Raw genomic sequence first — 24,065 nt, 5'->3', positions numbered from 1 at the left:
TCTGTCTATCAACCAAAAACTTTCAATTTGTCCTCAAACAGAGAGTGACATTTCTGTGAAATGTCATTATCTGTTATCTGTCCTCTGGATCTCCTCCACTGCATGCTCATCTCTGAGAAATTCAGATTCTTATCAAAAGAAATGATAACTTCCTTATCCTTATTTGTCTGTGTGTTTTTCCAACATTAACATCATCCTTTGCAATTTTGCTCACTTTTGCAATGCAAACTTTCCTCAAACTTCTAACAGCACATTCCCATCGAGGTAATAATTAAATGGCTTGCAATATTTTCAACCCATATTGTTATGGCAACTATTATCTCCCTGAATACACTGATACAATAAATACAGATATTCCTTTGACATTAGATAACAGTTGATAAGAAATTATATTCTTGTTTCTTCCTTTACACAAGTGTAAGCCTGCATGTGAAGTATCTTCATGACAGGATGCTTGTATATAAGAGAGTTGGCTTCACATCAGTTGCCTCAGTATCACATAAGACACAGCCTACTCCCTTTTGGAAGTGATATTCTTCTCTAAATAATAATGATCACAACAGCAGTGACCAAAGTACTGAGTCTTGTGGCACTCCAGTAGTTATGTGTATTTTCTTGTTTCTGATGAACCATACACTATATGATGTCCATCATCCACCTACATATCCATGTTACTAATTTCGTCCTATGCTCCAATTTCCATGTAATATTAAATGCTTTTGCAAAGTCCAACAACAACATGGTACAACTATTTATTTTATTTATCTCAACTGTCATGTTATTATAAAAAATGAGTCAATTACTAAGGAAAGACTTAGGCATCACAAAGATGTGCTAGCAGCCTCCCCCAAGAGTATTGTATTGTTATCCACTATTCCTGAATTCTACTTAATTTTGTAATATGTCTCCAAAAATTCAACTTCCTGTCCACCATCACCTGAAAATCTAATTAATGTAAAATTGAATTTTTCCTTGTATTCCTTATATCTTTTTTTTTGAGTAGTAAATCTGCTGCTCTACCCGGAACCTCATTTATATTCAGGAACTATCTGGCCTTCTTTTAATTCCCTCAAGACCATACCAGTGCTGAAATAGCCTGGTTAAATAGAGGCACTCTCAATTATTTTGCACCTTATTGTACATTAAATAATACATGCGATGATATTCCACTTAAATCCAGGGTTATATTCATATCAAGATTTTATAATCTCAAAAACACTTCTACTTCATCTACCTTCATCTCATACAGGCACCTGCCACATTAGTCATGACATTATCTTCATCTGGATCATTCACCCCTCATAGTTAGATCACTCATTAATTCAACTATTTCTTCTGCTGCTATCACACATCTACCATCTGCATTCAATGACCAACAAAACACTCACAGCAGGGTCTACCAACTCATTCATCCCTCTCCAAGCAAAATATCTAGTTGAACTCTTACTAACTACACTTTTACTCGCTTTACATGGATGGTCCCATGTAATACCTCTCTAGCCAAGTTTAGACATAATTCCACTGCATCAATCCTACAAAACTCATTTAGTAACTGTTTCCATCATATCATCCTCTTTTCTATCAACAAACTTTTGCAACCCACATAGGAAGGATTCCACAGACCACTCATAATTTAGCAAAATTATGCTAAATTTGCATCATCATCAGCAAACAACTGAATATTTCCCTTCGGATCATTTACTATATCATTTATGTAAAAGTTACACAGCAGTGGCACAGATCCTTGCAGCACATTACTAGTTACCTGCTTTCTCCTGGATTTCTGCTTCTCCATCCTCTTTGGTATCTGTCCATCAGCCACGCTCACAGACATATCACCAGAGCTTCATACATATCCCAATTTATATAAGAGTTCCAAGTGGTACCCTGCAAAACACCTTTGTAAAGTCCAGCAATATCATGTTGTAGCCATTCCTCTCCCCCCCCCCCCCAACAACAAATTATCATACTCTTATCCACCCATCCCTGAAATTTGTCTTTGTTCAACTTTTTAAATACCTTTACCACACTCCTGAGATACTGATTGATCTACAATTTGTTTTTGCAGTCTAGGAGTCTTATTTATGCAAGAGAACTATTTTGCGCTCTCCTTACACTCACTTGGGAATTTATCAGAGATGAGAAAGTTAAACAGTCTCATCAGAGGCATTCCTTTGTAGATTCTTGCAATGCACAAGCTGATATCTCATATAATCCTGCAGTTGTATTTCATTTTCTATTCTCACAATATGACATCTCTCAGAGCAATATCTTCTGTAAATTTAATTAAACAGATTCTTACAAAATGGTCTTATTCATTAACTAAACTATTTTATCTGCTTCTGTCAGCTTGCTACATTAGACACATCAAAGTTATTCTTTCATAGTCATTTTTCCATTTACTTGCCGCTCAATGAAAGAACTCTTTGGGATTTCCTTTTGCCTGCTTGGATAATTTCTTCTCATAATCTGACTTGCCTTCCTTGCCCAAGTCTTGTTCTGCTCTTGAGCTTAATTATCACATTTCTCCTTATATAAGGTCTAACATAGAAAAAATTAGACTGTGCATGTATCTCTTTTTATTTAATGAATTGAAAAATCAACTATGATCTCCTTCAAAATTCTGAGTTGACACTCAGCTGCATATAATGCTGCCAATGTTCAAAGCAATTCTGCAGATCATTTTCTGAAAGGCTGTTGATTATCTCCATCATTTTTGCATTCACATCTACCAACAAAAAAAATGGGTTCTTTTGAGCACCGACTAGATCTTTGGGAAGAGGTAGAAGTTGCAAAAAAGCCAGGTCTGGCAAATAGGGTGGGTGCTCAAGCACAGTGATATTGTGATTATCTAAAAACTGCTTCATAAACAAAATGTTGTGGGCTGGTGCATTTTCGTGCAAAATCCAACAGTTCTCCACAATTCTGATCGTTTCCTTCTCAAGTGTTTGTGCAATTTCATCAAGACTTCAAGGTAATACTGCTGATTTACCATCTGGCCACTGGGAACACACTCTGCCATTACAATACCCTGGATATCGAAGAAAACAATCAACATGGCCTTCAACTTCAAACAACTAATACGTGCTTTTTTTGGTCTTAGAGATGTTGCTGACTTCCACTGCATTGATTGTTGCTTGGTTTCCAGATTTTGAATTCAGTAATTACTGAATTCAACAAATCTGGTTCATCCTTAATGCACTGCAAAAGGTCCAAACACAGTTCCTCTCGTTGTTCTTTTTGTTTGTCTGACAACATTTTTGGAACTATTTTTGCACAAATCTTTTTCATGTTCAATTCTTCCATTAAAATGCATCAAACACTTTCCCTGTCCAAATGAACTTTCTCAGCTACAGCTTGAACACCCAACCTTCTGTCTTTTCAAGTCACATCTTGCACTTTTTTAATGTTGTTATCGGTAACTGCTGTGTGTGGGCGGTCTGGACGATCATTTGTGCCATTCAAAAATGCATGCATGAGACATACACTCTTCGCTGTAAACTTCAGTCAATAATTTGAAAGTTTTGGTCACAGATTTCTTCAGTTTCACAAGAAACTTGATGTTAACTTGCTGTTTACTCTTGCACTCCAACATTTTCTGACCGAGAGTAAGAAAACATCTATATTTGAACACGCATCCGCTCGTACTGAGTAAAGCGATGAAGTTGAACCTTGTCTCACGGTGAGAGGTTAGAACATTCTCTATAACCATTTCTTTGTCTCTCTCCTCCACTCCCCTCTCTGTTCCCAGGCTATAGGGTTAGTCTCATTTTTTGTGTCAGACCTCATATGCCCTTCACAACATTTACTTGTTATTTTACAGCTCCTGTTCAATGATATTACTCATCTATCTAATTCCTACCTGATTTATCCTCTCAACCTTGGGTGTGTGTATAATATATATAGTCTGATATTTCTTCCTTCAGGTACCCCTTCACTATTTCCCATGCACCACTACCATTTTTCCCTTACAGATTCCTACATCATGGCACCACTTCAAACTATCTCCTAGGCTTGACATAATTACATGCTTTGCAGTTCCATATGTACCTCTTCTTAACTGAAAATTTCAAGTTTCACAACCTTCTAAGTTAAGACCACATGATCACTCTCTCCCAATCATAGGTAATGTGCTACCTTGGTTATGGGCAGATCTTTGATTCTATGAAAAAATCCAACACTCTCAAACCCTATGTCCCATCCATCATATGCTATTTCAAGTAATTATCTCTTAGTGGGTCAATACATTTTCTTTTCTGCCATCTATGCTCCAGTAATTGATGCACTCCCCTTCCCCCATAATAATTACTCAACTTACACTCACTGTGCTAATATGCCAATGCATATTTTCCAAATCATCCCTTGCATCCCATGCACCACTATCTTAAATGAACTGCCAACCACATCTCAGTTTGCTTGATCACCTACTCAAAAAGAGTTTTAACTGCAATTCATTTACTATCATCAGCTACCCCTCCTCCATCCTATTCTCTCTCTAACTACATCATTTACTTTATCAGTCAAGTTGCACTGATGCCTATAACTTTTGGAGAGGTTGCACCAACCAATGCCAAAAACTCCTCCCTCTTATTCCTGATACTTCTAGCATGAGCATATCTAAACTGTAGCATCCCTTTAGGCCACAAACTGCCATTACTATTTGTACTGATTACTCCCATTTGATTTTGTTATTTAAGGCACCACATTCTGCATTTTTCAGTCAATGCCACACTCCTCACCTTATGGTGCCTAACACACACACACTTACCTGTATCCATCTTAATAGAAATCATTTTGCCAGCAGTACCTAGTATTCCTAGGTGGTTATCCTCCTAAGTGATAACCAGACTCAGGTTTGCTTAAGGTTCAGTGATCCAACATGAAATGGTGCTTTTAAACCAATCTGGCTGCTGACATATAATTTTTCCAACAGAATCCAGTGTTCCCAGGTGGTTGCCCTCCTGAGTAATAAATGCTTAACTTCAGTGATCAGAGATCAGAAATGCTGCATTCAAACTGGCTGCTAAGGACATCTTGTGACTTAATCATACTACTTTTACCTCCTACCTGATTTATTTATTGTTTTCTGGATATGGAGTCTGATACTGCTTCTCATGTAATTCTTGATCATTTTCCATGTAAATGCTAATGTCCTTCACTTGAAGTTTCTTATGATGATGATACTCCAAGCTACTCTTTAAGTTGTCACAATCAGCTGCTGTATAGTTCCATATATACTCCTTTATAAAGGAAAATTTTATTTCCTTTCTCGTAAAATGTTGTATTGTGTACAGGATTGACTGCAGAGGATTTTCAAATTAAACTACCATCCAAGTGAGAGATGTTAAAAACAAACATCACAATAAACAAAATAAAAACTTAATCCTGTTGTGAGTTGATTACTGAAATAACTAACGTATAAAAAAAATAATACACAAAATAAATAACCTAAAGTTGTGTATTAATGTAGGAAAACTAAGCATCTAGGGGAAGATGAAATATTTGAACAACATCTGATGATTTGAAGTTCTGAATATACTAATGATATTGTTGATATATTCAATATATCAAAAATATCATTGAATATAATGCTATTGAATATACTATTGATAATGTTGGAGTCCTAGCTTGGGAAATTTTGTGACTAGAGTTTTTTTGATTGATGAAATTCAAATTAATTCCATGCAATAGTGGAGGATAGATTTAACATTGGAAGAAGCTGAGCAAACCAAGAGTGAGGTACATTTTTTGCAAATCCAGTCCTGAATTTTGATATGGCAATGTGCAAACAAGGCATAATTACCAGAAATCCAATGAAGAGCAAAATTATTTCTGAGTATTCTTCTTTTTCACAGATGAAATATATTGGACACTTACTGTCCTAGTGGTTTATGCTGAAGGTATCCTAGGCGTTTTTGGAGTTCTTATTATGTTGGACTGAGTCTTACAATCTATGGAGTAGTGGACATAGAAGATGAGAACAGATATTAACAAATTCAGCTAGTTTTAAATATCAATCAGGAATATATATTAGGGCATCAACAATACTCCACTGAAATCATCAGATGTTCTTCAAACCAATTCAGCTAGCATCTAAAATGTTTTAGATTGAGTTCAGTTTTTATACATACATAGGGTTCAAGGTTATTTATTTATTTATATATTATTATCATTATTTTTTACATTAGTCACTTCAATAATTAAATCACAATGGAATTAAGTTTGTCTTCTTTTCTTTATTATGTTTTAACATTGACAATAGGAAGAAGACTAGAAATTTTACCATATACCAGATAGAGTGTTGAAGAATAGCTCAACTTGGCAGCTGAAACACTGAATATAATAATAAATTATTATATTCAATAGTAATAAATTATTATTAATTAATGAATTCAACATTTATCCACTTTCTAAGTTCACTAGCAAGACCACTCTCCATTCAGCAGCAAAGTAACCACTATTGTTTACATATGAATCTTTTAATGTTATAACCAGGAGCAGTTTTTTCAAATGCTGGTTCCTTGTTCAATGCTGTTTTTTTTTTTTAGGTAACTGTTTCTCAGTAGTTGCATAAATTCCATTTCTCCCCTCCAAAGTTTCCATAGCCCAGCCAGTTTTGACAGCAACCTTTGGTTGGAAAGACCTGAATTCAAATACTTTCCAGGATGAGTTAGCCAATCTCATACAGAGGTGGAAGATTTTTTCCTCCCAGAAATTCAGGTTTATCATTCCACAAAAGAAGAATCATTGGTTGTTTTGGATTTACAGCCAAAACAAGTAATGCTATAAGGCCAGTGAATTATGTCTGCCTTTACACCTCAGTTTTGTTAGCAGTTCAAAATAAACAGTAGCAGTCAAACTTATTACCTCTTTCTCACACCAAAATTCATCCTGTTACCTCTATCTCACACCTTTTTATTAATTCAAATATGCTGCCTCCAAAAAACTGTCCTCCTACCAAGCCTCTACTTTTGCTGGTTGTGCAATTCTTCTAATATCATCAGTCCTTTACCTCATTGCCTTCTGAAATTATATTAGTATTATCATCACACCCTACATAGTCAACAGACTCGTTGTATGAGGTTCACTCAACCAGCAACATATTTATCATATTACCTTTAGGTTTTTTTTTAACCCAGAAACTTGGGTTTTTCGCATCACCCAGAACAGGCAAACGGGACCGTGAACACACGCTGATCTACAGTCATAAATACTCAAGCCCCCCCTTCCCCCCATGAGGAGGCTCATCTCGTCCCAATAGGAATGGGGGAGAAAAGAAAGAAATCCCTAATACTTCCTGCATTCACAACGTATTCTGGTAATGTGTTCCATTCACCCAAAATTCTCCATAAAAAATTTATTCCTAACAAACTTCTTCACTACACCTTCTTGTATAACTTCCAGAGATGGCATCTAGTTCTTCCTCTTTCACCTTCTACATGTTTATCAATCCCCCCCTTTGTATTAATCCAATAAAATTTCCTCACTAACTTAAACATCTCTAAGAATATCACCTCTTTTTCTCCTTTCCACTAAACTCTGCAATTCACATTCCTCCAAACTCTCTCCATAGCCTTGCTATTGCCTTAGCCACTCGTCTCTGGACCTTTTCCAATGTTTCTACATCAATATGAAAACTAGGTGACCAAACCTGAGTACAACAGACCAAATGCAGTCTGACTAGTGCATAATGTATAGAGTGGCACAACCACTTCTTTATTTCTACATGTCAGTGCACTCCTTATCATAGTAGCAATGCAATGTACCCTTTAAACTTCAGTGTACTGTCAACCATCACTCTCAGACATGAAATCTCACCCCCTTCCTGTAGTTCAGTTTCATCGATAGTACACAGCCTCATATCATGAAATGGAACCCATTGCATTTCATGATATGAGGCTCCGTAGCTCAGTCAGTATAGATGAAGCCCTTCAGTCAGAAAGACCTGGGTTCGGTTCCCGTCCATGACGTGAGGAACCTTTATCTGGTCTCTTTTGACTAAAGGTCAGTTAGCCGGTCTATATGGAGGTAGGGTTTTTTTTAACCCAGAAACTTCGGTTTTTCGCATCACCCAGAACAGGCAAACGGGACCGTGAACACACGCTGATCTACAGTCATAAATACTCAAGCCCCCCCCCATGAGGAGGCTCATCTCGTCCCAATAGGAATGGGGGAGAAAAGAAAGGAAACTCCATATGAATAAATATATAAATTGTACTTATTAATAGTAAAACTATAACTCTCCTCATTTATCCAAGCTAAAAGTCTATTTAAATCTACCTGAAATATTCTCCTCTGCTAACCAAGTCTCATTAATGGCTATAATTTTTGGCCAAGTTGAAGAATCATGTTGATTTATCAATGAAAAATCTCATCTTTATTTTTGAAGATTAGGCCCAAAGATACTCTTATATCTTTTAATGACTGTCCCAATCAGATTTAAGACCTAAGAAACTACATTCAACATTGTTGATCATTTCCATTCTCGCACCCACTTCCTATTAAATTCACTCTGTGTGTGAAGAATAATATTGCATACAATCCTTCCACATAACATATACACTAAGGCTGACTCAAGGGAATTGTGGAACGGTGTATCAAAATGGTGGAACAGTGTATCAAAAAAAGGAGAGTAACCAGTGAAGTGCCCCATTTGTAATCATAGTCCATTGCAGTATGAGTGCCAGGACAGTCTAAAGTGTAAAAAAGTCTAAAGTCTTAAAAAGTAACTTTTTCTTATTCTCTCTCTCTCATTCATACATGTCACTCTTCAAATCATTTATGCCTGCCCAAAATTTCACTCCTTTCACTTCATCTCTTTGCATGCTAATAGCATTGTTAATATCTTTAACTTTTACTATAGAAAACTTTTTCATACTTTCCTTTTGCTTCCCTTCCATCTTTCCTTTCTTACTCTTCTCTGTTGCACCATTCACCAGATGTTTCTCCAATTGCTTGAGCTCATGCTCAATCCTGTAAAACTGCTGAAGTGCACCATTTCTTTCATTACTACTAAACTGCCATTCTTTCTTTTTTTCCTCCCTTTTCTGTAACTCATAGTGCATGCACAGACTTTGAATCTGTGTGGTATGAAGTTGAAATAAACAGGTTAATATATATGAGAGGATGCTGTTATAGGCCAGGAAATGTAGAGAATACTGACTGTGAAATGTTTAGGCAAATTGGTAGGGCAGGGGAAAAAAAAAAAGGTGAGACTTTAATTACAGGAATATAGAATGGAAGGAGGAGATAGTGTATAGGAAAAAGGAGAGTGAGTTTGTTAAATTTCTGAGAGATAAATATGTTAAGCAGCATGTGACTGAAGCAACTAGATGCTTTAATGTTTTGGATTCGGTGATAACTTCACAAGATGTAGTTGTTAATGAGGTGCTGACACTACCCCTGGTTGAGAGTGATCATGAGGTGCTTGTTTGGGAAGTGAAATAAGAAAAGGTTACTGCCAAAACTGGATATATGTGGAAGTATAAAGTGAATAATTACAAGAAGCTCTGTAATCAGTTAGCATCAGTTCATTAGGTAGATGGGCTGAGAGAGAAAGATGTTGATAATGCATGGAAACTCACAAGGAAGTATCTGACAAAAGCAATGTATAACTGCATACCAAGGGTTAAGCAAGTAAATAGAGTAGAAGTGAAATGGATGAACAGTGAAATCAAGCAAGCTATGCTGAAAAAGAAAATGCTGTGGAGGAGGTACAAGACAGTTGGTGGTGATCGGATCCATGAAAAGTAATGCAGACTAGAAAGGTGACAAGCATGGTAAAGAAAGAAAAGGTGCAGTATGAGAGGAGATCGGCTGGTCAGGCCAAGGCTGATTCAAGGAAATTGTGGAATGGTGTATCAAAATGGTGGAACAGTGTATCAAAAAAGGAGGGTAACCAGTGGCGTGCCCCACAGTTCTGTTCTTGGGCCTCTGCTTTTAACTTGTTTGTAAATGATATATAATATGGACTGAGTGGATCTTCAGTTGTTTGCTGATGATGCAAAGATGGGAAGAATTATAAATAGCACTGCTGATGTTAATTCCCTTCAAGAATACTTGAATAGACTTTTTACATGGACAAAGGAGTAAGGTTGTAGTTTTAAATCAATAAGTGAAAGGTGTTGCATTTTGAAGTGTAGAAATATAAGGCTGTGTACTATATTGATGGTGTCATACTGCAGGAAGTAGATAAGATTAGATATTTGGGGGTGATGGCTGACAGTAGACTGAAGTTTAGAGGGCATATTGCTAGTGTTGCAAAGGCCGCACATAATGCTGCTATGATAAGAAGTACTCTAACATGTAAGGATAAGGAAGTGGTTGTGCCACTGTATAAGGCACTGGTCAGTGGTCAGACCACACTTGGACTACTGTGCTCAGATCTGGTCACCTAGTTTTTAATCTGAAGTGGAGACATTGGACAGGGACCAGAGATGAGTGACTAAGACAATATCGGGACTTTGGACAAAGCTGGCTATGGAGAGAGGTTGAAGAAATGTGGAATGCAGAGTTTGGTGGATAGGAGGAGGAGAGGTGATATGATAGAGAAATTTAAGTTAGTGAGAGGATTTTATCAGATTAAGCCAGAGAGGATTATAAAACGAGTAGATGGTGAGAGGGGAAGAACCAGAGGTCATCCCTGGAAGTTATGTAAGAGTGTGGTGAAGAGGGGTGTGAGGACAGATTTTTTATATGGAGAATTGTCAGTGAATGGAACACATTACTAGAACGGGTTGTTAATGCAAGGAGTGTTAAGGATTTTAAGATTTGGTATGATAAATATGTTGTTAGTTGAATAAACCTTCCACAATGAGTCTGCCAACTCCATGGAGGGTGCAATAATCATAATAATAATAATATATGAAGTATATAAATTTATTTGGAAAGACACTATACAGCATTTAATCACTTAAAGTAATCATTTAATCACTTAAAGGTTTAACTTCTTTAATAGGATAAACCATATAGATATATATTGATCAATTAACAATTTTCATTTTAATCTAAACGTTCAAGAAATGCTGATATTCTATATTCAAGAAATGCTGATGTTCCATCAGCATTTCTTGAATATAAATTTAAAAAATGAAAGTTAGTGCACAGAACAAATATGCAAAAAATAGATAAATAAATAAAATAAAAATCTAATCCAATGAAAATATCTGTGCATTTTGAATATATTAAAAATTTTTTAAAGTTATTATAAAAATGAGATGTATATTTTGAAATCTGATTCTTGTAAAATACTGTGGAATTAGTTTTTGAACAATCAAAAAACTTTTTTTACATATAATGAATACAGTGTTAATCATGATTTTATTCATGACAAAAAGAGGGGGAGCAAAACAGAATATGCCAAAAATTTTGCATAATAAAACATAAAATAGCAAAATGCAATAGTTAAATTATGCTTTCTAATTGGCCTATTGCACTTTGTTAAAAAATGCACAAATTAGAAAGAAAAACAGAGATTTCTGAACTTAATACATTAAAATATAACAATGTTATAAATAACCAAAAAATAAAAATAAGTGCACAACAGAAATAATTATGCAAAAATTACATAGGGCATCACAAAAAAGTCACTATAAACAACGACTACATCACTTATGTATCGTGCATACACACACACACACACACACACACACACACACACACACTTGACTAGCATAACAGTCCCAAAATTTTAGCCACACCAACAAATTTTGGCATTGCTAGTAGGACATATTCCATTCTTAAAAGTAAAAAATAAAATAGTTATAAAGTTCATGCAAATATTTTTAAAGGTGAACACAACAAGGCTTTCTTTCCTTCGCTGTTTTGGAAAACGTTTGATATATTGGTTTCTTACCAAGAACTGGGTCCCTTTCTTGCTTTTAAAACAAAACGCTTTTATTTTTGCCCTTCTTACAGTGATCTTTTAGATTCACAATAATAACACAGGCCTACAAACTGAAACTTGTAAACAACAGTTTGCCAAATAATTTACTATGCCTAAGGCTGCTATTTCCAAAGTGATTTTGATTTTTATGGGTCACGCAAGGATTTTTCACAAACTGAGAAAACGGCTCTATATTTCCACATATATATCTTTTTAGCCTACTGACCAAATAAGTGCATTTTGTAAAATTAAAGCAAGGTATTAAAAACCAAAAAGAAAATTAAAGAATATTTATATTAAATGAAATATTTAAAATTCATAATCTTTTTAAAGTTTTTTTTTTTCAACTTCTGTCTTTAAATGGGAATTTTGTAGGTATTCAATGTTTTGTCTTAGATGATGAAATACTGTAGTAGTTCTACTTTCTAAATGGCAACCAATAATCAGCCATTATTCTGGCATTTCACTAGTACTTGTAACTTCTGTTTGTCACTTTCATACCATAAGTAAAATCTTAAATATAACATAATTTTTGAAATTTCATGAGCATTTTTTTCAGCTATGTATCTGAAAATAGAATCTTTGTCGTTTCAAAATGTATCACCCCTCACAAAAAAAAGTGAAAGCAGAAGAAATTTTACAGTTGCATTTTTGAAACAATTCCATGCATCCCCCTCCCAATTCTCATTAGGGTTAATAAAACTGTCTCGGCATTTCATTTTGTTATTCCCCATAAAAATTATCATCATTATTATTATTATCCTAATTAATACCATGCCTTAAACACACTAAAATTCTCTGCAGACACCGCACTCTCAGGCAATGCATTCCAATCATTCACAACTCCCCATGCAAAAAACTTGCTTCTCCACGTCACTGCAAGAATTCATCGTGTTGTCCTCAAAATTTTGGCAATATGCCCTCTAAATTTTACACCCCAAGATCTATTTCCTCCACCTCCAACAACATATCCCCACCAAGACCAAATTATACATTCTATCTTTGTTTTCCAAATTTTAAAACTTTTTATTTTGCAATATTGAAGTGACATCCCCACTCCCTTGTCCATTCATTCAGTCTATTCAAGTCTCTTGTAAGGCCACAACATCTATTCTCATAGTTCATCCCAACTTTGTATCATCTGCAAACAACTGTATATCCCCATTGAAATCTTTTCAACATCACTAACATACAGGTAAAACAGCAATGACCCCTAAAACAGACCACTGAGGCACACCACATTATCATTACAAATTGGCCTATAATTCAATGCTTGAATTCTGTCACCTTCTTTATGAAGTGTTACAATCTTGCCTTCCTTCCACTCCTTTGGAACTTGACCCAATGAAGATTCATTTTAAATAAGTCAAGGCAGATGTTAACTCTCTGGCACATTCCTTCAAAATAATGCGGTGATACATGATCAAGTTCCACAGCCTAATAAGGCTGTGTTATTAACATGAAGTTTGCTTAACTCCCTATATACATTTTCTTCACAGTCAGCCTCTCCTCCACCTCCTTATTCACTGCTCTCAAACTCTCTATGATGTCACATCACAAGGATGAAAGATCTTTATGAACTGCTAGCTAAATATTTTTCTACCATCAATAGAAATACTCCACCTCCCTTTTTGCTTCATTAGCTAATGGCTGCTCATACTGAACCTTTGCAATCCTTATGAACCAAGTCACTCTCTCTGCCTGTTGTTTGTATTCTTCATGGAATTGATTATTACCACTCCTCTTATGTTGCCTCCATAATGTTTTTACCCTCTGTATTGCATGCTTAATCTCATCATTCATCCATTTCACATCTACTTTATTTAACCTTCTTGGAATACATTTAGACATGCTTCTACTAGATAGTTCTTGAATATCACCTAAGCAGCATTGATCTTCCAACCAACTCCTCATTCCATGCTACACCTGAGGTGGTTTTCCTTCAAAAACTCAAGAAACCCATTTTCTTTACTTCAGGTTGCCCTCTCGTCATCCCAATCTATATTGCTGTAATTAAAATCACCCATAATGATAATCCGATATGTTTGGCTCATTTGCTTATACATTTCCTGGTTCCTATCCTCCACATTACCAGGTCTATAGCAACATTCCATGAAGTATTTCATTCTATTCACCTCCATCTCACATCATACTGTCTCCAAACCACTACCATTGTTTCTCCCTTGCATCTCTACCTTGTACAGACATAACTCTTTTTCTACCATCAATAGCACTCCACCTCTCTTTTTACCTTTTCTATCTTCAGGAAACACATCATACCCTTCTATCTCTATTCCATCAGGATGTCGTCCTCAGCCAACCATGTCCCACTTATTCCAAAAGGTTTTGGATAAATCAACTCATTCAAAGCAACTATTTATGTATACAAATGCTAGAAAGTATCAGAAGCAAGGGATACAAACATAACAATTCATTCCTGGATCTATAACAAGTTTCACTGATACCACTTATTAGATGTGACCTTTCCATACTTTCCTCAAGCCATTTCTTTTTCTCCTTTCTCATTCCAAACCCTCAAATCCAACTATTTTACCTACATGCCAGATCATCCCCTTCCCTTTTTGTCTACACATGTATTCACATCCTCTTAGAGCATCAACCTTTCTCACACTGTGTTCCCCCATCCACTCTGAGACTCCTCATTTCCCTGTTTGTCTTGCACACTTGTTCTCTCGTAAGCACCACTTCAATCTCTCCTTCCTTACTCTCCCACTCTTTCACATCGCCTTTAATTTGCTCAGATTCATTCTCTGATACTTTGTTAAAGTTAATATACAAAATACTTGGAAATTTGTAGCAAAGATATTTACAGAACATTACCATTTTCTTGTCTAATGCCTTCAAATTTGTTTCCTTAATTCCCAATTTTATAAAAAGCACTGGTAAAAGAATGATGGGAATTATATTATTATTGGGAGTGAGCAAGCTATTATGGAGAATATAGCATGGTGATCAGTTGGATTTGGGAAAAACATGATATTTTATGATAAATAAGAGAGGTAATGAGATGATGAAGGGACACTGTTGAGAGGTTGGAACAGTCACAGATCATTACAGACCAAAAATATGTTACTATGTTTATTTACAAATTGCCAGGAGTTTCATGAATAGGGGAGGATCACCATGCTGTCAATTCCCACTTCTAGCATTTTTTTTAGCAGTGTACAGACAACTTGGCTAAGAAAATAATGGAAAGGTGAAAATTATGGGTGATTTTAATATGGTAACATAGACTGGAAGGAAGGAATAACATCTACAAGCAAGGAAAAAGAATTTTTACAATTTTTAAAGGATTGAGAATTTGCCTTGACTACATTTAGCATGAGATCACCTGAGTGGTAGCTCATCATATAACAACATTGACAGGAAAGTAACTGTGGAACTACAAGGCCAGAGATTATTGAAAGCACAGGATATATGACTGGAGCAATAGCAGAAATGAGAAATTAGATGGAAAGGAAATGAATATCGCTTGAAACCTGGTTACAAACTATTTAATAACAGCAATACCTGAATAAAGAAGGCATTATGAAGGAAGGATGAGATGAGTAGATACAGAAATGGGTTGATAACAGCAGTATTCTCTGTGGTTATCAGCATGGGTCTGTTAAGAGGAGATCATGTTTCGCTAACTTACTTTACTATAACAAGGTGACAAATACCTTGGACAAGGGAGATGCATATACAGTGGTGTACTTGGATTTTTTAAAGGCTTTTGAAACAGATGGGATTGGATAACAGACTTCTGTGTTGGATCAGTGACTGGCTGTCGGATAGGTATCAGAAAGTTGTATATTGGGGGTGCAGTATCTCGAAAGAGAAAGGTCACCAGTAATTTCAATAATTTCAATAATCTCTGGCCTTGTGGAACTACAAGGCCAGAGATTATTGAAAGCACAGGATATATGACTGGAGCAATAGCAGAAATGAGAAATTAGATGGAAAGGAAATGAATATCGCTTGAAACCTGGTTACAAACTATTTAATAACAGCAATACCTGAATAAAGAAGGCATTATGAAGGAAGGATGAGATGAGTAGATACAGAAATGGGTTGATAACAGCAGTATTCTCTGTGGTTATCAGCATGGGTCTGTTAAGAGGAGATCATGTTTCGCTAACTTACTTTACTATAACAAGGTGACAAATACCTTGGACAAGGGAGATGCATATACAGTGGTGTACTTGGATTTTTTAAAGGCTTTTGATTGAAACAGATGGGATTGGATAACAGACTTCTGTGTTGGATCAGTGACTGGCTGTCGGATAGGTATCAGAAAGTTGTATATTGGGGGTGCAGTATCTCGAAAGAGAAAGGTCACCAGTGGGGTGCCACAGGGGTTTAACTAGTGACATCCAGCTGTTTGCAGATGATGCAAAACTGGGGAGAGCAATGCATGCACAGTCAGGCTGATGTTAATGCCTTAGAAGAGGACTTGAATAGATTGCATGAATGGGCAGGTAAGTGGTCAGTTCAATGTTGCCAAGTGTAAAGTTTTGAGATTTGGTAAGCAACGATGGGATGCAAAGTATACATTTGGTGGGGAAACAGAAGCGGAGGAGATGAGAGATCTAGGAGTGATGGTGGACAAGGACCTGAAATTCAGGGGCCACATTGCAGAAGTTGTGAAGACATCACATTGAATAATGGCAATGATGCTGAGAACCTCGACATGCAGAAATAGAGAGCTTATGATTCCATTGTATAAGGCTTTGATCAGGCCTTGCATGGATTATTGTGCACAGATTTGGTCGCCAGGTTTTTCATGGTGATGAGGATATGTTGGAAAGGTACAGAAAAGATTCACAAAGGTAGTCAGTGGCCTTTGGAATGTAAAGTACGAGGACAGATTGAGAAAATGTAAGTTGCAGAGCCTCGTGAATAGGAGGAAGAGGGAGGGGGATATGATTGAGACATATAAGCTGGTCAGGGATTGTTATCAGGTAGACATGGAAGAGATTTTTCATAGAATGGGAGAGGGGAGTAGAACAATAGGCCATTGCTGGAAACCGTATAAGGAGGGTGTGAGCATAGGAGTGAGAAGCAGGTTCTTTGCATGGAGGGTGGTTGGTGAGTGGAATGCACTGCCTGAGTGTGTTGTGGATGTGAACATATTGAATCAGTTTAAGACGCAGTTGAATGAGCATTGTATGCAATAGTGAGTACCTCCTACGATGAGTCTCCGACTCCATGGAGGTCAAATGTTAATAATAATATGAAGAGTATATAAAGAGTAAGGTAGGAAGATAACTCGGTTGGTAAAGAAAGTAAATAGCAGTATTAGCTAATTGCTGCCATAATACACTTTACTTTCTTTATCAACTGAGTTATCTTCTTAGCAGATTCTTTATGCTCTTCATGTAAATATTTATTATTCCTAATCTAATTCTTTCTCCATGATCTTTATTCAGGTGTTGTCATTAAATAGTTCTTCACCCAAGCAGCATTCACTCCCTTTCTTTCAATTCCTCATTCCCTGTTATTAATCTACTCAGCTCTACTTTACTAATCATTTCCGTTCAACAATTCCATTCCTCACATGTCCTAATATGACTAGCCACCAGCATAGAAAAAATGATTATGAAAGAATGATGCTGGATGATGAGAATGGTAGACTGGTAATCACAGTGGTTATCAGACTATCCTTGTAAATATCACATCACTTGAAGCTTTGTTAAGAAGTTAACATCTTTGTTAACATAAGTATTTGTTAAGAAGAGCCCCACAACAGAGCAGGTCCCAAATTACTACAAAGAAGGTAAAATTGTTCAATTTTACAAAGCAAACAGTAAAACTGAGACATCAAATTAGAGGAAATTCTGTGTCTGGAGCCATCAGTTATCTGTTGAACAGATAACTGCTTGATAGGTATAAAGAAAGCATGTAAATGATAGCAGTATCCTGAAAAATCACAAGTAGGTTGCTGCAGGTATCTCTTTTGGAGCCATTATGGTTTTCAATATTGGAAGAGATAATTTAAATAGAGATATGGGGTATTTGCAGATGATGCACAGGTGAGGAGAACTATGAAGAGAGTAGAGCAGATATTGTTGCATTCTATGAGGATGCAAATATAATGAATAGCCAAGTGAAAAGGACTACAATGTGAACATTATCATCACCATCATTTTCCTGATATGTACCCATAAGGGATGTATGGGCAACTATGAGGGTATTATTTGATTAATTGACATTGTTACTAATCTTCTCTCAACAATTTTCCTCCACCAAATTAGTCCATTACTTGTTAGCACCCCAATATTATTGTATGTAAGATTACAATATTCTAAGGCAGTTCTCACTAAATCAATCCACTTAGTTCTTGGTCTTCCTCTGGGTCTTTTTCCTGCCATCTTGACATTAAACACCCATTTCATTAACCTTTCCTCTCACATTCTGTTTAAGTGACCATACTACCTTATATTACCCCAACTCACACATTTTTGAATGCTAACAATGGCACATTCCTTCCTAGTATATTCATTTGTCATATGATTTTTGCCATAGATGCCATCTGTTCATAACCCCAATCTTTCTCAGAATTTTCATATGTATGGTCTATAATCTTTGATCAAGTGCTTTATTTCTAACTTAATTCAGATCCATAATTTAAAATTCATATGAACACAATCTTGTATACAGCTAGTTCAGTGTTTTGATTCATATCTTTATTCCATATAAATTTATTCATTTGACTTCCTAGCAAACTGTACTTGCTAATTCTGTTGTCTATTTCCATATTTAATTTGATATTATCACTAAAAACTGTCCATAAATTAGCTGAAGTATTTTACTTCTATAGTTCTCCATCGAGAATGCAGCTGAAGTTTTCCAAGTTTGTGCTTATTTTCAGAGTTTTGGTCTTTTTATTACTGATTTTCATGCCAAATTTGTCACAATTGACAAATTTGACACAAAATTTAGTAAAAGAATCCTGCAGACCTGCACCAGATACGTTTAGGAGCACATCACCATCCACATAAAGTAAAGAACTAAGTTTGATATATCTGATTCTAATATCAGGTTTAATACCACATTTTTTCATAATGCAATTCGCATAGATGATGAATAAGAGTGAAGATAATATGCACCCTTGTCACCCGATATTGCATCAAACCATGTTTCTGTATTTGCTACAAATCTAACTGTTGATTTACAGCTGAAATACGGACTATGTATTACACTATATAACATCTCATATAATCGTAGCATTTTGAAAACCTCTTTTTTTCTGGCACCTTGCTGTGTGCTTTTTCATGATCTGAAACTTCAGTATACAGATCCTTGTTAAATTCCCTTAATATCTCAACTATTTGTCATAAAGCAAAAATCTGATGTTGACAACCCTCTATTTGGCCTGAATCAAGCTTGTTCTTCTCCAATTTTTTTTTTTCCATAAATTTTCTTAGTCTCTTCTCAACTATGTTTGCATAAATTTTCAATGGAACATTTAGTAGAGAAATTCGTCTGTAATTCTCATATTCAGCTTTATTCCCCTTTTTATACGCTAGTTTCCATAAATTAAGGAACAAAGAGAAAAACCACTATTATAAAAAAACTGTAAGATGAATTTTTATTGCAATTTGGTGAAAAGCATTATGATATGAGATGTGAAAGAAACACCCATAAAAATTGTAAAAAAACTGTTTAATTCAGTAACAAATGGGTACATGAAGACAATGGTCAAAAATAAGAGATCAAAATGAGATTGTCTAAGTGGCTCAATAAGGAATGTGGTCACCCCTCACAGTAATATAGTACTATAAGGATGTTTGATACTATTTACAATGATGTCCAGAGTTGGTAATAACCATTGCTCCTGCAAAACTCTCCTAAGTTCCTCAAGGTTTTGGGGAATGGAGGTTGAGAGCATCCCAGAGATTTTTTTTTTGTTTGTGTTAAATATCTTCCTAAAAATGCTGTCAGCCACATTGATAGTAAAACATATCAGAGAAACATTGTTTTAACGAATAAAAAGTCCATAAGTCAAACCTGGTTTATCATTCAAATTCATGCCCCCACAAGCTATTGTGAATTTTTCTCTTTGTTCCTTAATTTATGGAAACCAATGTAAATGAGAACTATGAGAGCTTGACTGAAATCATCTTGAATTCAACTTTCTCATCTGGGCCCCCTGAATTATGCAGTGTTGCCACTGAAAAGCTTTTATACATCCATATTTGTACATTTCTGGTTGAATATAATCTATTGCAGCTGCATTTCCATATTTTAGACTGTTGATATAGCTTTTTCCAAGTAATAAATATTAATTAACCTGATATGTACTCCTGTTTACAATTCTTGAAAATTTTCTACTGCTGTTCTGTCACTGCTTGTTTTGATTAAGTCTTTCAAAGTAATTACTCCAGACATCTAAAATATCCTTATCTTCAGTTTTCATGTCACCTTTATCACCTCTGATTTCTTTTACAGTACTATTTCCCTTTTTTCTAAGCTTTTTCAGAGCATTTTTGTCACCTTCCTGACATTTATCTTCTATATTCTTACCAAAGTCTTCCCATGTCTTTTGTTTAGCTACTTTTACACATAGCCTAGTTCTCTTGCATTTTTCTCTATATTCTTTTAGGGCATCTGCTGACTTATTTTCTATCCTCGCAAACTTTCCCACATGCCTCTGTAGCTGAATTAATATTATCTTCACAGTTTGCCACTCAGACTTCAAGTTTTGGCTCTTGTTTTCAAAGAGTTTCATTTTTTCTTGAATAATGTTCCTATACTTGAGTCTACAGTTTATCTATAAAAGCTGCTGAATTTTAATTCTTGTTAAAACTTTTTTTACATATTGTTCTTTTCAATGTCGCATTTATTTTTATTCCACTTTAAACTAACTGATGATCACTTCCAATTTCAAATCCTCTGTATACTTTTGTATCTTGAACCGGCCCTGAAAATATCACTAATAACATAGTCAATGAAGATTTTCTTATTTCTTGTGTCCACGTGAACTTGTGCACATTTTTATGTTATGGTGTTAGTAATGACTAGTCCATATTCTGAGTAGAAATCCAGCAGGTAATTATCATTAAGGCATAGTTTGATGAGCAGTGATTAATAGAGAGGACCTTCTAGGATTAGAGTCTCCATTAAAGTTTGCTGATGAAAATAATAATATTATTAATAATAATATGAGCTCTGCTCTCCCATTAACATGCCATTACATTGATGCTCTGGTAGCATACAGTGAATTTTAATATCACCACTAGTTATCCATTCATTCTCTTTATGTTTTCATAAAATTGTATTAAGTTTTAGTGAACAGAATGATTGATTGGGATAGAAGTGAAAACGTATTTTGTAACAGAATACTTTTCATTTTTTTTATTATTTATTTATTTATTTTTATGTGTTGCCAATAAACAACCTCTTGGATCACTTAATTTTGCATCTAACTAGTTACAACCCTCCTTAATGGTATCTCCACCTTGATGTGGTTAGGAGGATTGAATGCACCAATGACCTCAAGAGTTATGCCAGTGGCAGACCAGCTATGAGTTATACCAGCTAAGCTACTGGTAGGGCCTACCTAGCGGGACAGGTCGAGAGGTGGAAGCTAGACTAAAAGAGATACCCTGGTCCTTCAGGTTGGGGTTTTTGCATAAGGCTAGTTACCTTACCAAGGAAAAAAATTTCTACAACTCAGACGTTTTTATAAGAAAATTCATCTGATAGAATTTTAAAGGTAAACAATCTTGGCCATTTTAAAAGTAGCTACATGGAATGTAAAAAGCATAACAACAAAGGAATTAGAATTAGCAAAACAACTAAAAACTAAAAATATTAATATAGCCATGATAAAAAGAAAATGAAAGAAAAGCAAAAGAAAACAAAAAAGAAATTAAAGAGAACAAAATTATTATTATTATTCAGGCCTCCATGGAGTCAAAAGATTCATTATGGGAGGTCCTTTCTAAGAAATATAAGTCTATCAAGACTCATCGAGGGAGGTCCCTCCTAGGAAACACAGTCTATCATGCCACTCCTTAAACACTTTGACCATTCTCGCTCTCACCACTCTATCAGGCAACGCATTCCATGGTTCAACTACCCTCCATGCAAAGAAACCACTCCTCACCCTCTTTCTCACAGTTTCCTTTCATAACTTCCAGGGATGGCCCCTTGTCATGACTCCTTCCCGCTGTTCAACCAAGCAAAAGAACTCCCCAGTGTCAACCCTGTAACCACCTCTCAACAGTTTAAAAGTCTCAATCATATCACCTCTCCTTCTTCTATCCACCAAACTCTGCAGTCCACACTCCCTCAGTCGATCCTCATAACTAACATTGTACAATCTCCTAAAACCATCTTTGTTATCTGCCTCTGTACCCTTTCCGCAGTTTATTTATCCCCTTCAAATCCTGGGGACCAGATCTGAGAACAATAGTCTTAGTGTGGTCTGATCAGAGTCTTATACAATGGAATGATAACCCTTTTATCTCCGCAGGTCAATGTCCTTCTCATTATTGCAGCAATCCTCTGTGTTACCTTCACTACCTTTGCAATATGTCTCCTAAATTTCAGGTTAAAAGATATTGATAGTTTTACTATGTTATATATTGGAATGGTAAAACATATCAGAGCTTCTAGTGGAGTGACCACTTTAATTGATAATAAATGGAAAAACAAAATACAAAAGTATGGTTTTATAAATGATTGAATTATAACAATTACATTAAAAACAAAAACAGAAGGTACTTAAATGTCATTCATTTAATTATGTCCCCGTATATTAATGATATTGGCGAAGATTTGGATGGAGATATTCAGTTGTTTGCAGATGATGCAAAGTTGGGAAGAACCATAAAGAGTAGTGAAGATGTTGTGGCCTTGCAAGAAGACTTGAATAAATTGAGTGATTGGGCAAGCAAATGGGGGTGTGAGTTCAATGTTGCAAAATGTAAGGTTTTAAAATTTGGAAAACAAAGATGGGATGCAGAATTTATGCTTGGTAAGAATATATTGTTGGAAGTAGAGGAAATAAGAGATCTGGGAGTGATAGTGGATAAGGATCTAAAATTTAGGGGTCACATCGCCAAAATTGTGAAGACAACACAAAGACTTCTGGGAATGATGAGGAGGACACTGACGTGTAGAAGTAGGGAGATTCTTGTTCCATTGTATAAGGCTTTGATTAGGCCACACATGGACTATTGTGCCCAGATTTGGTCACCTGGTTTTCAGAAGGATGAGGAGATGTTGGAAAGGGTCCAAAGGCGACTGACTAAGGTAGTTTCTGACCTCTGGAATGTCGAGTATGAGGAAAGATTGAAAAGATGTAATTTGCAGAGACTAGTGGAGAGAAGGAAGAGGGGAGATATGATAGAGACCTACAAGTTGGTAAGGGGTTGCTATAGGATCAATGGTGGAGAAGTTCTACAGCGAATAGTGGGAGATCAGGGGAGAACCAGAGGTCATCCCTGGAAACTGTATAAAGAGGGTGTGAGTAGGGGAGTGAGAGGCAGGTTTTTTTCGTGCAGAGTTGTGAATGATTGGAATGCCTTGCCTGAGAGTGTGGTGTCTGCAAGGAGTTTGAATGTGTTTAAGACCCGGTATGATGAGATGTGTGTGAGATAAAAGGACCTCCTAGATGAGTCTTTGACTCCATGAGGTCTTGTTTAATAATAATAATAATAATAATAATAAGGTAGAAAAGAGGACTCTGAAGGATGTTATGAGGAACCATAAAAACAGTGAAATAAATGTAATAAAAATGACCATATATCAATAGCAGGAGATCTTAATGTTAGAGTCAGAAATAATCCAATCCCAAATGTCTTGTTAAAATACAGAGAACTTTATATGTATAACAATGGTCAAGAACTATTAGACTTCTGTATTTTCAATATTTTCAAAATAAATAATAAATATACTTGGAATGGCAGAGGAACAAGATCTATAGTTGATTATATCATTACTAATCAGAAACCAGCCCCATGTGTAAGAGATATGCATGTTTACAGAGGAAATGAAATTTTTTTCAGTTCATTACTTAGTAGTTTCTAAAACAGAAATACTAACAAAATAATGAAAAGTAAATAAGAAAAAAACAATAAATAGAACAAGTATACAAAGTATATCTATTACAAGAAATAAGAAAAAAGCATTAAAATGCTATATTAAGCACGATAAACAGATTATCTAA

The 24,065-nt window shown here is 35.6% G+C and overlaps 1 protein-coding gene across 6 annotated transcripts in view; it reads right to left on the bottom strand.

Annotated features, from left to right (window-relative positions):
* Positions 1–24,065, bottom strand: part of LOC150094189 (protein still life, isoform SIF type 1-like) — an 881,056-nt gene that overhangs the window by 62,483 nt on the left and 794,508 nt on the right. The gene's annotated exons all lie outside the window — the stretch shown is intronic.

Source organism: Typopeltis vanoorti, chromosome 22 (assembly GCF_054136105.1).
Source record: "Typopeltis vanoorti isolate ZY-2024b chromosome 22, IOZ_Tvanoo_1.0, whole genome shotgun sequence".
NCBI lineage: Eukaryota > Metazoa > Arthropoda > Arachnida > Uropygi > Thelyphonidae > Typopeltis > Typopeltis vanoorti.
Note: the sequence above shows the minus strand (reverse complement) of the source record. Positions and strands in the feature narration are given on the sequence as shown.